This window comes from Pimephales promelas, chromosome 5 (genome assembly GCF_988280905.1).
Source record: "Pimephales promelas chromosome 5, fPimPro1.hap1.1, whole genome shotgun sequence".
NCBI lineage: Eukaryota > Metazoa > Chordata > Actinopteri > Cypriniformes > Leuciscidae > Pimephales > Pimephales promelas.
The window spans coordinates 39,176,884-39,194,396 of NC_142773.1; the positions used below are offsets into that span (position 1 = coordinate 39,176,884).

At 37.5% G+C, this 17,513-nt stretch overlaps 2 protein-coding genes across 13 annotated transcripts in view; both read left to right on the forward strand.

The window, feature by feature from the left end:
• fyco1b (FYVE and coiled-coil domain autophagy adaptor 1b) overlaps nt 1-14,091 on the forward strand; it is a 55,947-nt gene extending 41,856 nt beyond the window's left edge. For 7 of the 9 annotated variants that reach the window (XR_005623457.2, XR_016168582.1, XR_005623453.2 and 4 more), the window contains 4 exons: nt 4,063-4,164; nt 7,981-8,019; nt 10,548-10,771; nt 13,295-14,091. The gene's annotated coding sequence lies outside the window, so the exon portion shown is untranslated. The remainder of the gene's footprint in view (nt 1-4,062; nt 4,165-7,980; nt 8,020-10,547; nt 10,772-13,294) is intronic. The other 2 variants (XR_016168583.1, XR_016168585.1) reach the window with 2 other exon arrangements.
• A 3,193-nt stretch (nt 14,092-17,284) lies between these two features.
• The window catches only part of adcyap1r1a (ADCYAP receptor type Ia), a 54,788-nt gene continuing 54,559 nt past the window's right edge, over nt 17,285-17,513 (forward strand). Inside the window, exon 1 of one of the 4 annotated variants that reach the window (XM_039676320.2) lies at nt 17,285-17,513. The gene's annotated coding sequence lies outside the window, so the exon portion shown is untranslated. The other 3 variants (XM_039676321.2, XM_039676322.2, XM_039676323.2) reach the window with 3 other exon arrangements.

Genomic DNA, 17,513 nt, shown 5'->3' on the forward strand with positions numbered 1-17,513 from the left:
AGGACTGAAAGAGCATGTTCTCACGCAGACAGGTGTGTTTAGGATGAAGGGTCATTGAATCTCTTCACACTTTTCCGGAGTGAAGGGTCCTTACACAGATCTCACCCTCTCGGCAGGAGCACGACTCCCGCTGATCTCTGCTAGTCATCATTACTGTCTGAATATGACCGCTGAGGACAAAAGAGTTTATACAGTGGAACAGACCAACTCTTAGAGGAGAGAACAGCGTGTCCTCTTTTCCGTTGGGTTTCAGTGATATCTCAGTTTTTTTTCTGTGAACCTTACGTCTCATGTTTTCTCTTTTTGAACTCTTCTGGGTGCTTTCACGGTTACTGTTGCTTTGCTCTCGTGGTTATTTTGGGTCATGTCTGTTGATGTGACGTGTGCAACATCTTACACTCTTAGAAGAAAAGGTGATATGCAACGAACTGTTCTTATGCAATCATTTCACATAGAGAACTTTTTTTGGCATATATAGTATAACCAAAAATGAACCTTTGTTTATATAGTGGCAAGTTTGCACAGGCAAGAAACACTTTATTAAATGTAAAATTCGCATGAGAAGATGGCTTGTAATGTTTAGTTACAACCTTTATTTTTCGTTTTAAAGTGTGTTTGCTTCATGAACGACCCCATGAAAGACCCCACCGGTTACCACTCATCTCCACTACAAATAGGAAAAAGAGGTTACAATTGGCAAGAGATCACGAAAATTGGACAGTTGAAGACTGGAAAAATGTTGCCTGGTCTGATGAGTCTCGATTTCTGTTGAGACATTCAGATGGTAGAGTCAGAATTTGGCATAAACAGAATGAGAACATGGATCCATCATGCCTTGTTACCACTGTGCAGGCTGGTGGTGGTGGTGTAATGGTGTGGGGGATGTTTTCTTGGCACACTTTAGGCCCCTTAGTGCCAATTGGGCATCGTTTAAGTGCCACGGCCTTCCTGAGCATTGTTTCTGACCATGTCCATCCCTTTATGGCCACCATGTCCCCATCCTCTGATGGCTACTTCCAGCAGGATAATGCACCTTGTCACAAAGCTCGAATCTTTTCAAATTGGTTTCTTGGACATGACAATAAGTTGACTGTACTAAGATGGCCCCCACAGTCACCAGATCTCAACCCAATAGAGCATCTTTGGGATGTGGTGGAGCGGGAGCTTCATGCCCTGGATGTGCATCCCACAAATCTCCATCAACTGCAAAATGCTATCCTATCAATATGGGCCAACATTTCTAAATGCTTTCAGCACCTTGTTGAATCAATGCAATTAAGGCAGTTAGTATGGTGTTCCTAATTATCCTTTAGGAAAGTGTGTGTGTATATATATATATATATATATATATATGCACACAATAGCAAACTACGTATGTGTAGTTTTATCATGGATCATGAAGTCATGAACTGTCTGTGCTGGAGGGGTTGGATCTGATCTGCATGAAGCTCTTTGGGTTTTTATCTGATGAATAGAGGATCTGGTCATTGTTACCATGGCAATTGTAACCATGAGACCTTTGTGATCTGTTGCTGAGACACAGAGGGCAGGTAAAACTTATTTTGGTCAAATGATGACCGAAGAACAGTGAAGTGTTGACAGCTGGATGTGAAAACCCACATGAATCCATTACGGCTTCTTGTTCCTTCCTCGCCTGCACACTCGAAATGTCTGAAATGACAAATATCTGAGTTTGATGACAATATCGGCTGACAGAATGAGGCCGGGATGCGTGTGTGTTTGTAATTACTGTGATGTTTGATTTTAACTACAAACAACACACATGATCCGCAGGAAATTATCTTTAAATTATCTAAAAATGGCATTTACTTTATTCAAAGAATAGTATCCATATTGTACTTCTGTGCTAAATATTCCTATCCTTCTGAAGTCATATAATAGTGAACAAAAGTTATATAAAACTGGGCTTGAAACGTGAAAACCAATAGCATTCGACCTTACTGTTACACTCTTCTAGTGATAAGGGTGCAACATAAAAATAGACTCTGGTATGCAGTGAGAATGGAACGACAATGATGAATTTAGTCTTAAATTGGGACTCGATTCAGGAGCTGACAAACTAAGAATAACAAGCAAAACTTTTTCTTAAAACCTCTTTCCTAATCCGTTTTGAATCGAGCTAAGGCAAACAGAGAGTTTTGAACACTGGCTGGTTATGTCTTTGCTCAATTTTATTTTGGATAATTTTAACCCAGAAGGACTGCAGCTTTAAAGAAGCCCAATGTAAGATAGTGGCCAAAACTGGTACTGCAATCACTTTCAAATAGAGAGCCTAAGTCCCGCCCCTCCGCTTCCGGCTCATGGGACCTTATTTCGGAAAAAAATATGTGTGGTAGTCGATGGCGAGAGACAACTTATCTTTTTATTCCGTCTAAACTGATGTTTGTCAATTTAAAAGATAATTCTGAAAGTCAAAAACGTCGCCGTTTGTCATAAAACAGAAGAGTAACTTTTAGTTTTATGTGAAAATCGCTCAATCTCCCGACGTAAGACTATAAACAATGACAGACAATAGCCTCAGTAAAGTTAGCTTCATTCATTGAGGGAAAATGTGCGCCTTTGGGGTTTGTAATCTTTGTAATTACGTATTTTCACAATCTTATATCTCAATGGTTTCACATCAAACTGCGATTTTCTTTACTTTAAAATGTATGTTTTAAATTGACAAACATCATATGTGCAATTCAGGGCACAATTCAAACGAGATCAAAATATTGACATTTTGCCTACTACATAGTAGGGAAGTACACAATTTCGGATGTAGCCTTACGCTCACAAAACAACAGAAATATAACAAAACAAGCCATAGGGTAACAATCACTGATGTAAAAACAAGTTTAATGCATCTTGAGCCTCAAGAAAGTGCAGAAGCACGAATGAGATTTGAAAACTATGGTGACCTGGATGATTTTCAGCTTTAAAAGACTTCATAAATAGTGTATATATAGTAGTATGAACTAATTATATGGTTCTGCAAAATTTCTTCTTTATTTGTCCAGTTTAATGTCCTTACTGAGTAAAAACGTCAAAATGTATATTACCAGCGTGTGTGACAAATATATTTATTATGTTACAAATTAGAATAGGAATATGTTCTTTTGAATTTTCTGTTCATAAAAGAATACTGTTTTTTTTTTATCATGATCTCTACAAAATACGAATCACTGTTTTCAACAGTAATAATCAGAAATGTTTCTTGAGCAGAAAATCAGTATATTTCTGAAGGATCATGTGACATTGAAAACTGGAGTTATGATGCTGAGTATATTCAAATAATATTTTTTTCACAATACTAGCTACTGTTTTTTTTTTTTTTTTTTTTTACTAATTAAATGTAGCCATAAAGAGCAGAAGAAATATTTGTTCTTTCAAAAATTTATTTGTCAAACCACTGAAATACTACATTTTCATTTACATGTATTAATTAAGCTGACGCTTTTATCCAAAGCAACTTACAATTGCTATATACTGTATGTCAGAGGCCGCATGCCTCTGGAGCAACTATAGCCTATAGGGGTTAAAAGTTCACTTCACCCATTTGCATTAAGCTTTGTCTCTTTAGAAACCCAGTCAAATTTTTGAATGGTCATGGTTTATTCCCTTATTTTCCCCTGAGATGGGAGAAATAAGGATTTAAGTGTTTTACTTACTGCTTATTATCACGTAAAAATCGTTGGTGTCTTTTCTGGGTCAAGAGGGCACCAAATTCAAAACTTCTTTTACATTTCGACTACATATATGATCCACTTTCAATAAAGATTAATGTTGAAATGGGTGAAATGCTCCTTCAAGTGTCTTGCTCAGGGACACATTGGTGTCTCACAGTGGATTCGAACCTGGGTCTCTCACACCAAAGGCATGGGTCTTATCCACTGCGCCATCACCACCCTAAAATACTATAAAAATACTCAATTGAACTGATAAAATGGTGTTAAAAAGTAAAATAAATTGAAAAAGGCGAACAGTTGTTGTACCTAAAACAGTTTAAAGATATAAACTTCGCCTTGATTTTAAATCAGTGATATTGTTGTATTATTTCAGCTCCATGGATCCAGTTTGTGCAGGACTCCAGGGAAATGTGGGATTAAACGGAAGGAGACCTGAGGTGGCAGTCGGGTCATATCCTGGAAGGAGCTTGTCATGGTATTGTACATTAATAATGCATAATATCTCAGAAGACAATCTGTGCGGGGCTACATGCTTTTTTGCTGCTGACAGACTGTATACAGACTATTTCCAACTTTATCTGAATAGTGACAAGCTGGTTTACACAACAAAGCAGTCTTTCTGATTTCATTGAGCGTTACATCGTCAATGTTTTTTCCAATTGAGCAATTCTCTCTCTCTCTCTCTCACCTCCCCCTCAATCTCTCTCTCTCTCTCTCATGCTAAGAATCCTCAGGAAATGACAGGGTACACGCAGAACGCCCACTTGACTACAAACTCTTCCCGGCAACACTGTACATCACACTGTTTTTTTGGACAGTGCTTCTCACAATCACAACCATAAAACGCTTGTCATGTGACTTGTGCGTTTGAGTGCAGCGTAACCATGACAACCTCAAGACATGCTGCATGGTTTAGTCAGTGCTTTTCTCAATTCAGATTTTAGGTGGTGAACGTGAAATATCTGAGGACAAATGTGAGAAACTGTGGACTCTGTTAAAGCGATAAGCATGATTGTGAAATGCTTAAACTCTCTTTAAACCAAAGGTAAAATCAACGGAAGCAACTTGTTTTCCATTTATAACAGGAAAGCCACAGCAAAATAGTATAGTAGGCCTATACTCTATTGGTGAAAAGTCTGGGGTCTGAAAGATTGTTTTTTTTTTTAAGACATTAAAGGACAACTCCGGCGCAAAATGAACCTTTGGTCTAATTGCACATTGTTACCTATTCAACCGTTATCTGAGATTTTTTTTCATGATTGCCGAATCTAAATAGTTTTATCTATAAAAACAGTTTAGCCTATAATGCTAGTATAACGCTAGAGTAATGACAAATAAAAATCGCTTTTTATTACCACTAACAAGGCTCAAAATAGCCCCACAGTAACACGGTAGCACAATAAGGATCCATACATGCAAAACGAAGCATTGAGAACTTTGTCAGTGTCCATACAGTTTAGTAAGAAGATATTTTATACACACAGTCAACTTCACGAATACAGGAAGAAGCCATCTTTAAAATATAGTCTCTACCAGTCGATCTACGAACGCTGATCCAAGTGCGCTGAACTGTGCAGAATCTTATATGGTCCATTGTTTCCGGAAGAAACACAAACACGAACCATTTTCTTCTCTTTAATATGTACATGTTGCCTACTGTTCTCGCTCACATTATCACTTTATTCACATCTCACCAGCGCACTTGGATCGGCGTTCGTAGATCGACTGGTAGAGACTATTTTTCAAAGATGGCTTCTTCCTGTATTCGTAAAGTTGACTGTGTGTATAAAATATCTTCTTATTAAACGGTATGGACACTGACAAAGTTCTCAATGCTTCGGTTTGAATGTAGGGATCCTTATTGTGCTACCGTGTTACTGTGGGGCTATTTTGAGCCTTGTTAGTGGTAATGAAAAGCGATTTTTATTTGTCATTACTCTATGCCCTATATACTAGCGTTATACTAGCATTATAGGCTAAACTGTTTTTATAGATAAAACTATTTACATTCGGCAATCATGAAAAAAATCTCAGATAACGGTTGACTAGGTAACAATGTGTAATTAGACCAAAGGTTCATTTTGCGCCGGAGTTGTCCTTTAATACGTCTAATCTACGGAGGCGTATTGCATTCACTTGAAGAAAAAAAATCTACTCTGTTTTTCTGAATTAATGAGTTAATTTTTCATGAGAAAAATTTTTTTTCTCTGTTTTTCTGAATTAATGAGTTAATTTTTCATGAGAAAAATTTTTTTTTGCTCTGTTTTTCTGAATTAACGAGTTAATTTTTCATGAGAAGAAATTTTTTTTGCTCTGTTTTTCTGAATTAATGAGTTAATTTTTCATGAGAAAAAACATTTTTCTCTGTTTTTCTGAATTAATGAGTTAATTTTTCATGAGAAAATATTTTTTTCTCTGTTTTTCTGAATTAATGAGTTAATTTTTCGTGAGAAAAAAAGTTTTTGCTCTGTTTTTTCTGAATTAACTCGTTAATTCAGAAAAAGCAGAGCAAAAAAAAAAATTCCATGAAAAATTAACTCGTTAATTCAGAAAAACAGAGCAAAATATTTTTTTTTCTCATGAAAAATTAACTCATTAATTCAGAAAAACAGAGCAAAATATTTTTTTTTCTCATGAACAATTAACTCATTAATTCAGAAAAACAGAGCAAAAAAAAAAAAAATTCCATGAAAAATTAACTCGTTAATTCAGAAAAACAGAGTAGATTTTTTTTTCTTCAAGTGAATGCAATACGCCTCCGTACTAATCAGCAAGGATTCATTCAATTGATAATAATGACATTTATAATGTTGCAAAGATTTTGTTTTTTTCTAAATACTGTTCTTTTGAACTTTCTAGTCATCAAAGAATCCTGAAAAAAAAAATGCAGCACAAATGTTTTCTGCATTAATAATAATAAAAAAAAACTTGTTTCTTGAGCAGCAAATCAGAATAAAATGATTTCTGAAGGATCATGTGACGCTGAAAAATTCAGCTTTTCATCACTGGAATAAATTATATTTTAAAATATATTCATATAGAAAACAGTTAGATTTAAATTGTAATATTATTTGACAATAATAATGCAATTTTGATCATGTAAATGCAGAAGAGACTTCTTTCAAAAATCCTTTTCAATGGTATCAAGCTGCACCAGTCCTCCTCTTTGTTGTTTTGCGTGTGTGTGTGTGTGTGATCACGTCACACTCTGCAAGTGATAAATACAGCATTCATTTAGAACTATTAAGTTTTCGTTGCCTATTAACCACAGTGAACCCCTCTAAGAGGTTAATAACGTTGAATCTCATATTTGTTGTGAGAATGGGTTAAATTACTCCCATATGAAATTAGGCCTTTGATGAGCATGAACCCAAAGCCACATGTGACTAAAACTTGGATCCAGACGGTAAGCTGGAAATCTGACCATTCCTGAGGAACTCTGCCAGACCACATTCATCATGGGAAATCACCACCAGCGGCTTTATTTTTTGTGCTATTTTGTAAATAGTTGTTCACATGAGAACAACTAATGACATTAGTCTGATGTTTTTGGGGTACAGTATTATCTAGGGACCATGCATTCTCTAAAAAAAATAAATGACATCAAAAGACAATATGTGAATATTGCTGTATGGAATTGAATAGTATAGTCTATATTTCGTTTTGGAGTATCTCATAGTCTCATAATCATCTCAGCCTGATGCCAAATGCTCTTCCCACACAAACATCTTGCTTCACCCCCTTCTTTTGACAGGAGTATTCTCTCCTTGAAAGACTGGACATGTGCGCCATTGCACATAATGTGCCAAAGAAAAATTAAAACTGCATTTGCAATCCATTTTACTGACGTTATGGGATATTTCCGAGTTAAACTGGATTAATTTGAGGCACAAACGTAGAGCTGGACTCTCTGTGTGTCAAAAAAATGTCATTAGTTTGATAGGGAGGGGTTGAAAAATAAGAGGAATTGGTGATCATCAGCCAAACAAACCCTTAGAATAAATGGTTCTATTTAGAACCAGAAATGGTTCCATCCCCTCTTCATATATGGAACTCCATTTTTTTTGGTCAAAGGTTCTATTGGCCATGTATGGAACCCCAGGGTTCCATATAGAACCCAGAGGAACCCTTTTTTTAAGAGTCTATAGAACCTTTTAGGGGTTCCAAATATGTAGCGCTGATAAAACCTTTTAAGGTTCTATATAGAACCTTTTCTTCTAAGAGTGTACAGTACTCATGTTGGACCCAGTTGACTTTTTAACACCAAAATACCTTCTTTTGTGTTTCACAGTGGGAAGACAGTCAAACACATTCGATTGGAATGACGAGGGTGAGTAAATGACAGATTTTTTTGTGTGAACTGTCCTTTTAAGTGTCTTTTATTACCTATGAACTTCATTGTGCATTGCATCTACTTGTATGTATTTACATTCACCTAAAGGATTATTAGGAACACCTGTTCAATTTCTCATTAATGCAATTATCTAATCAACCAATCACATGGCAGTTGCTTCAATGCATTTAGGGGTGTGGTCCTGGTCAAGACAATCTCCTGAACTCCAAACTGAATGTCAGAATGGGAAAGAAAGGGGATTTAAGCAATTTTGAGCGTGGCATGGTTGTTGGAGTATTTCACAATCTGCTCAGTTACTGGGATTTTCACACACAACCATTTCTAGGGTTTACAAAGAATGGTGTGAAATGGGAAAAGCATCCAGTATGCGGCAGTCCTGTGGGCGAAAATGCCTTGTTGATGCTAGAGGTCAGAGGTGAATGGGCCGACTGATTCAAGCTGATAGAAGAGTAACTTTGACTGAAATAACCACTCGTTACAACCGAGGTATTCAGCAAAGCATTTGTGAAGCCACAACACACACAACCTTGAGGCGGATGGGCTACAACAGCAGAAGACCCCACCGGGTACCACTCATCTCCACTACAAATAGGAAAGAGAGGCTACAATTGGCAAGAGATCACCAAAATTGGACAGTTGAAGACTGGAAAAATGTTGCCTGGTCTGATGAGTCTCGATTTCTGTTGAGACATTCAGATGGTAGAGTCAGAATGAGAACATGGATCCATCATGCCTTGTTACCACTGTGCAGGCTGGTGGTGGTGGTGTAATGGTGTGGGGGATGTTTTCTTGGCACACTTTAGGTCCCTTAGTGCCAATTGGGCATCGTTTAAATGCCACGGCCTACCTGAGCATTGTTTCTGACCATGTCCATCCCTTTATGGCCACCATGTCCCCATCCTCTGATGGCTACTTCCAGCAGGATAATGCACCATGTCACAAAGCTTGAATCTTTTCAAATTGGTTTCTTGAACATGACAATGAGTTGACTGTACTAAGATGGCCCCCACAGTCACCAGATCTCAACCCAATAGAGCAGCTCTGGGATGTGGTGGAACGGGAGAATCGCATCATGGACGAGCAGCCGATGAATCTGTGTGATGCTCATGTCTATGGAGCAGAATTTCTGAGGAATTTTTCCAGCACCTTGCTAAATCTCTGCCACGATGAATAGGACTTAAAGGGGGAAATGAAGCAGTGAATCAAGTTTACATGATTTACAAGATGGATTTCCAATATAATCAACAATTATATAAGGAACATTACAAATGTAAACATTTAGAAGAAAAAAAGAAAAAAACTTTGTATCTTTCGCCGCCAGGGCGCCGCCATTGTGCAGGTGACGTCACGGGGTTGGTTGGCTCAATTTTAACAGGTTCTGGGCATTGAAAATCGCGACATCAAACTGTGTTTACACCAGTGTTTTGACCGCGAACGACTAATGTTAGGTACAGTTATTAGACAAAAAGACGACGTCTCATGTTATATGTTGACAAACTGCACATAGAAACATTGTTCGCGATGTCTGCCGTCAGATATTCCCGTCTCGTCAATAACATGTAAGTTAGCGCGTATTTGTTAAAGGAGAAATGAAACGTCCATATTTTCGCACTGGTAGTGCTAGTAACGTTAGCTACAGCCTACATATACTAGGAAAAAGTGTCTCCGCTCTGACATCCTTCAGGGAAAGCATCGCCGCTTCCACACGTCTAACTCCCGGCACAGCATGGTAAACGTGCGCGCCGGTGATGCAGAATTGACCACGCAACACATGCTCAAGATCAACCTCTTGACAACAGATGGACTTTGACACGGAGGGCATCGCAGGACAACAGCCACACTGACACCTGGTAAGTTAGCGTTGCAAACCCGCTCTCCGCCCCAAACCACCACTGACTGTTCTACACAGCAACGTAACTTACATGGTGTTGACGAGACGGGAATATCTGACGGCAGACATCGCGAACAATGTTTCTATGTGCAGTTTGTCAACATATAACATGAGACGTCGTCTTTTTGTCTAATATCTGTACCTAACATAAGTCGTTCGCGGTCAAAACACTGGTATAAACACAGTTTGATGTCGCGATTTTCAATGCCCAGAGCCTGTTAAACTTGAGCCAACCAACCCCGTGACGTCACCTGCACAATGGCGGCGCCCTGGCGGCGAAAGATACAACGTTTTTTTTCTTTTTTTCTTCTAAATGTTTACATTTGTAATGTTTCTTATATAATTGTTGATTATATTGGAAATCCATCTTGTAAATCATGTAAACTTGATTCACCGCTTCATTTCCCCTTTAAGACCGTGTGTGTGTGTGAGTGTGAGTGATAAATATATATAACATTTGCACTCCGCTGACACTTTGACGTGGAGCGATTTGTTCTTTGAAGCACAGAAAACACAATGACACGTGTCAATCATATGCCTATGTATGTCACTCGTTTTAGGCATGCTGTAATTACATGAGAAATGCTTTTCACAAAGTTATTCTTCCACACAGCGGCCGGCTTGCGCTGCCAGACGACTGCAGAGACAAAAGGAACAAAGTGAAATGGACAAATTGCTGTGAGTCTGAATTGCAAAAAGATTTCGCACCCTGGACACGAGGGAGACTTTGCCCCAACGTGTGTCATCCACTCCAAACCCTACATAGAGAGCGACCTCGCCGTCTACATAGGCAGCTGCCTTCTAAAGCAGCGTTCTTCTAAAACTGCACACAGCAAGGTACTCGACTAATCTTTATAAGTTAAGTCTGATGTTGGCATTTTGCTAATGCCTGGTTCAGGTTACACGATTTTAGCCCGATTTTGGCACGATCCGTTTGACGTAGGGTGTCGTGGGGATTCATAAACGACAACTGGCGTCGGGACACAAGATTCGATCGTATCATCTCGTATAGTGTGTCATAGTGGGCGACAACCTACGTCGCGTCTGCGATGCTTCACGACATCACGACAAAAAGTTAATTGTTTTAACGGTCGTCCATGACGGTTCCGTCACATGTATGAGGTTGACCAATAGGAGCACAGAACGAGGGCTTGGAGCCAGAAGGGGCGTAAGTGGCTTTCAACAAACTTTACAGGAAAGACAAAACAAAATTTTGACCATGCTACAATCACCTGTATTATTAACCTTAAACCACAAACATTGCAACCACAGGCATACTTACATGAAACTAGTATTTAAGTAAAAAAATGTTTGGCATATTAACACAGTGAACATGTTCTAAAACATTTTCAAAAAAACAAAAAGTCAAATAAGTCAGATACGCCTTTTTGTTGCTTTATTCAATACAGTTTGATCTCAGATAGGTATTTTGGTACCATTGGATAGAGCTCATTGAGACCTTTATTTTGATATAAAGAACTCATATTCGCCCAAAATGCCACTTACGTCCCTCTGGCTCCAAGCCCTCGAGAAGCTTTTACGTACACAACTTTCAAAAATGGCGAAACGAAAGAGAGACGATGGTGCTAACGTTGAAACTAAAAGTAAAAATATATAAGAAAACAATATTTTACCTCAAGTTCTCTTTGGAGGATTGACAGCCCATACTGTCCTCTTCGAGCAATCCAGGAACGTGTCCATTGTCGGGTTTATTTTACTTTTTTTCTGAACACAGGAAAGCCAACACAACACTCACCGCTTTATCAATTGTTTGTTTACGTTCGTTTCCGGAAGTCACTCGCTACTAGTTTCGCCTTCTCGATGACACCACGCACCTCGTTAAAGACGGCACACGATGACTGGTCAGGAAGCAACGTGTAGTCTGACATGTGTCTTGTCCACGACACGACAAGATTTTAGGAGTAAAAATCGCGTAATCGTAACAGACAAAAAAATCGTGTAATCTGAACCAGGCATAAGACCAAATAAATACAAATCTTGAGTGAAATTAGATTGTAATTAGAACTATTTGTATTTATTCCATTAGGACTACTATTTAGTCGCTTTACAAAACATGTTTGTATTTGTAAATATGAACATATACATTTAACAGCAAAAAAAAGACGTACTCGCTCCAAAAGTTTACACAGTAGTGTACCTCATTTTTAACTCTTAAAGGGATACTCCTCCCAAAAAGGAAAATTCTGTAATCATTTACTCACGCTCAAGTATGTATGAGTTTCTTTCTTCTGCTGAACACAAAGGAAGTTATTTTGAAGAACGATTGGAAACAAACAGTTGTTTGGCACCATTGACTTCCATAGTAAAAAATAAGTAAATACTATGGAAGTCAATGGTGCCAATCGTTCTTCAAAATAACTTCCTTTGTGTTCATAGACATATACACTAGACCTCACCTTGGCTACGGCAGTTCATTGGAACGAATGCGTCAATAGAGCCGCCATATTGAAACAGGGGAGCCCCTCCACTTTAATGCATCAGCATCAATGTAGTAGACACAGGTCTAACGGAAATAAAATCACCATAAATCATCATGAATGCGATTTTTCTTGTTTTTTTGGTTTGTTCCAACGGTCAGACATGTATTAGTTCAGATTTCATCCGTGAACATCATACGCTGCACAAAAGTCCGCCACCATCAATGAATTCGAAGTAAAGGCAGAGATAGCAGCGTTACCTAGCTACTTCCTATGACAAGACCCCTGTTCCAAGATGGCGGCGGTTTTGATGCATGCTTAGAACCCCCAGGTGAGGTCTAGTGTATATGTCTATGCTTTGTGTTCAGCAGAAGAAAGAAACTCATACAGGTTTGCAACAACTTGAGGGTGAGTAAATGATGACAGAATTTTAATTTTTAGGTGGAGAATCCCTTTAAGATAGATAGATAGATAGATAGATAGATAGATAGATAGATAGATAGATAGATAGATAGATAGATAGATAAATAGATAAATAGATAAATAGATAAATAAATAAATAAATACTCATCCGTTAAGGAAATTCAAGTTTCCAGTAGCAACAATTAATAACAATTAATTCAAAAAAAAAAAAAAAAACCCCGGACAAAAATATATAAAAATTAAATTACAGGGATGAGTTATAAAGTCGTATCGCCTGAGGGACAAAGGACTTCCTCAGTCTGTCGGTGGAGCAGGACAAAGAGAGCATCCTGTTGCTAAAGGTTGAAGCTGCGTTGTGTTTTTACATTGGCAAACTGTATTGCAGTGAAGGTTTTGCGCTTGACATCTTCTCACGCATGTGAGCGCCAATGCTGTCCTCCTCTTAATGAGAGTGGATGTTGATGACCGTTATGGAGTGCTTCCGTTCTCCTCCCCGCAGTGCGCTCTTCACGGGGGGCCGCAGGAGTTCAGCGCTCAACCCTTCAAGCATCTTCGTCACCACCAAATCACCATGGCAATAGCGGGCGCCGAGGGCCCTGAATGAGGCACCGACTCTGTTTGAGACGTCTGCTGAGCCGCGAGGATGGGAATCGCACAGTGGAACAATACAAGGAAAGTAAACCCTTCAATGTAAAATTCCTTCTTAATAATTAGAGCACTGTTTTTGATGCTTTATAAAGTGCTCTGATGTTGAAGGGCATCTGGTTCTGGCGAGGTCTTCGATTAAGAGAACTCTCTACTGCTGATATATTGCTGGAAATTGAGTGTTTTTGTACTTTTTTCCCCTTGGAAACTTCTGGCAGCTATTGATTTTAAACTGCTTTCCCATCTTTGGAGCACAGTGTGATAAAAATAACACTCTCCACAATTATGCTATATTATTAACTGTAGTTTATATAACACAGCACTCTTCTTCTCTATGTGAATGTGTGCATATGTTGACCTTTAGATTCTCTGCAGATATTCTTCAGTTTGTGTGAGTTAGTGTGCTCCCCCTCACCTCATTTCAGACTATATAAATGATGGTGAACAGATCCCAGCAGGACACTGGGTTGAACCCTGTGTGTCATTGCTCGGGTCATGCGGCCGGGGTGAAAGCATTTGGCTTTTGTAATTCTGCTGATTACTAGAGAAAAACCTGGTGTCTGGTTTAAAGGCTTACCGGGAGATCTGACAGACAAAACTGAAGAAAAAAACGAAAAACTTTTAGAAATTGAATGGAATAGTTCACAAAAATGTCATTATTTACTAATCCTCATGCCGTTCCAAACCCAGATGCTCTTGTTTCTGGGTATTAATCTGTTAACACAGTCCTTTAATCTGTTAACAGACTGCCCAATCTGCAGGCTTGATTTTCCCAGAGGAATATTTTATTGCTCAAAGGTTTCTCTTTTAATTTTAGGAGATTTACTGGATACACTGTAAAAAAATGATCGTGATTTTAACAGTAAAAGACATAATTAAAGACATAAAGATAATTCTACAGTGAAAAACTGTTAATTGGTTAACAAAACCTATATACGGTAAATAACTGTGATAGATCTTATGGTAAATTTCATGTAATTTTACTGTAAAATACTGTTAAATTTACAGTTTTTAAAGTGAAAATGAACAATTCATCGTATAATTTACTGTGAAAAAACTTAAATTGACATTCCCACAATTCCCTGCATGACACTCCACACTTGATGTATTTTTGTTGAAATAACTTGTTTCTTCATAGTTTGCTTAGTCTTTTTCTAATCAATTAGGTACATTAGGGTTTTGTGTGACATTTAATGTTGTTAAATTAATGTTTATTGCCTTTTTAAAATTTCATGTGTGTTACCATGATGGTGTTTAATGTTTGAGTGAATGACACTGTGCCGCTTCTATATGTTAATATTAAGTGTCTTGTGAAAGACCTACATGTGATGTGTTTCTAAATATCACGTGACTCTTATTACTACTGTGATTGATGGATGTAAATAAATTACAATGGTATAAAACAGATATTAACACTTCAAATGGTCGATAAATTAACAGTATATTAGATAATTAAATACGGTTTATTTCCGTAAATTTTAAGTTAAGCCTGTAAAACCTTATTACCGTAAATTCTTGCTACCGTATTTTATACGGTAAATTTCTGGCAACCACAGCTGCCGGCATTTTACGGTAAATTGAACACATTTTTTTTTACAGTGTATGTTAAAGGGTTAATTCACCCAAAAATGGAAATTCTGTCATTGAGTGCATTTACATGCACGTTCTTAACCCGATTATGTTTACTAATCTGGCGCTGCACATGATCACGTAAACATGTTAACCCAATTTCAAAGCACTCGCATCACTTCATAAAATTTAGGTTAAACCACAAAACTTTAATGATGTCTTTACTACCTTTCTGGGGCTTGCAAGTGGTATGTAGCAGTCAATGGAGGGACGGAAAGCTCTCAGATATGAATAAAAAGATCTTCATTTTACGGGTTTGGAATGACATGAGGGTGAGAAATTAATGACAGAATTTTAATTTTGGGTTGAACTCACTCTCAGATGTTTCACCTAAAATGTGTCAAATTGTTCAAAAGTAATATAATAGTAAGGTTATAGATCTATAAAATGTGTAAAGCAGCTCATAATGTGTTTACATCCATGTTAAGATCTTTTTATTGCAGACTTTTTTTTTTTTAAAACCTAGAGCAATGTTTTTCAACTGGTTTTGTTTCAGGATGTGACCTGTTTTTTGGTTTTGTTTTTAACCACAACAACTTCATCTGAAATAACTGGGTAACTAAGGTCTATGTTTGAATCTAATAATCTAAACAGCTGTCTAGAAGAAACAATTTAGATTTAATTTGTGATTTCGTTCCTGCAGGTCTCTTATGCTCAACAAGGGTGCATTTATTTGATCAAAACAATAGAATTCTAATCATCAGAATCCATGAAGGCGATTTTAAAAAGATTGGTTTTTAGCGACTTCTTGAAACTGGTTACAATGTGGGAGTATTTCTAACAGCTAGAGGAAGTGCATTCCAGAACCTGGGTGCAGCGACCGAGAAAGCTCTGTTAAGTAAGGCAGATCAATAATGTAGTTGAATATTAAATTAAATGTTCCCAAATAAGCAAGCCAAAAGCCCAAAACTCTATCAAGTATCAAGTGACAGAATGCAGAAATATCCTTGGTTTTCTCATAGAGTATAGCCCTCTCTTCTAGTTCTTCAAGTTTCTCAAGTCTAAAAAAACTAAGAAACGTGTTACACTCCTGCATAGAGGAACAAATTGACGGCTTAATCGGTGCGAGAATATTAAATCTTAAATCTTAAAAATCTTGTTGTGGTTTGCAGCACCATCACTTATGATGGACTGTAAAATCTAACATTGTTCTTACTACGAATTTTTTTGTTAACTTTACTTAATGTCGAATAATTTGATGAACTTTTCTTAGTAATTTGTTTCTTAGTAATTCTTAGTTATCAAACATTACTTGACTGGTTTGAGTACCACATTTGCCCCACTTAATTTGTATTTTTTTAATTCTCTTCCAATTGATTGCATGCAACATGAAATCACAATTTTTTGATTTCAAAGGAAGTGAAGCAATATATATACACATAATATATGTATATTTTTTTAATGATTTAATTAATTGATCGTTACATTTTTTTTTTTGCGGTCTCTTGTAGGCTATAACCCCAATAACGATAGCAAATAAAAAAAAAAGCCAAAAATAGATAAACAAAGCAATTAATTTATTCATGCAATTTTGATATTTTTAGGTCAAACGTTTGTGTCTATAAGTCATATAATGGTGTTTTATGGGGTCTTCCTCAAAGAGCATGCACAGAGAAGTCCAAATTAAACATGATTTAATGACTCGTAAATGTAAGTACACATTGATGGCCTAAGACACGAAACGAGCGGTTTGTGTGAGAAACGAACAGTATTTATATCGTTTTTACCGTAACCACAGCAACATCCAAGAGGTAAAAACGATATACTGTTCGTTTTCTCACACAAACCGCTCGTTTCGTGTTTTAGGCCATCAATGTGTACTTACATTTACGAGTCATTAAATCATGTTTAATTTAGACTTCTCTGTGCATGCTCTTTGAGGTGGGGACCATAGACCTCCATTATATGACTGAGAGATGAGAACGGTTTGACCTAAAAATATAAAAATTGAAAATACTGTGGAAACAAAGACACCTACATCTTGGATGCCCTTGAGGTAAGCTAAAACATATCAAAAATTAATTTTAAAGTGAACTATCAACAATGATTGTTTACTAGTTTTTATGTTGTTTAATCTTGGAGAGCTATCTTTGTGATTATGACTAGTCAGGATTCATGGATCATTAAATAATGCCAAAATGACTGTTTGTGAATGATGGTTCAGTGATTATGGTATGTGATGGTTTAAGTGATGCTGATTTCTCAGTGCAGGTGATTGTCAGCAGTGAGGGAATCACCGAGCACACACACACACACACACACACACACACGGGCTCTCTTCAGTCTCACGCTCCTCTAGTGCTCTACAGACCTTCATTACTCCAGTCGGTCGATGTGAGACGCGGATGACAAAGTTAAAATCGCAGGTGCACGAAGCGACCCGTCCATTTGCAGCCGTTATAAAGAAGAAGGAGGAGGATTATATCGCGTGCCATTCTGTGATG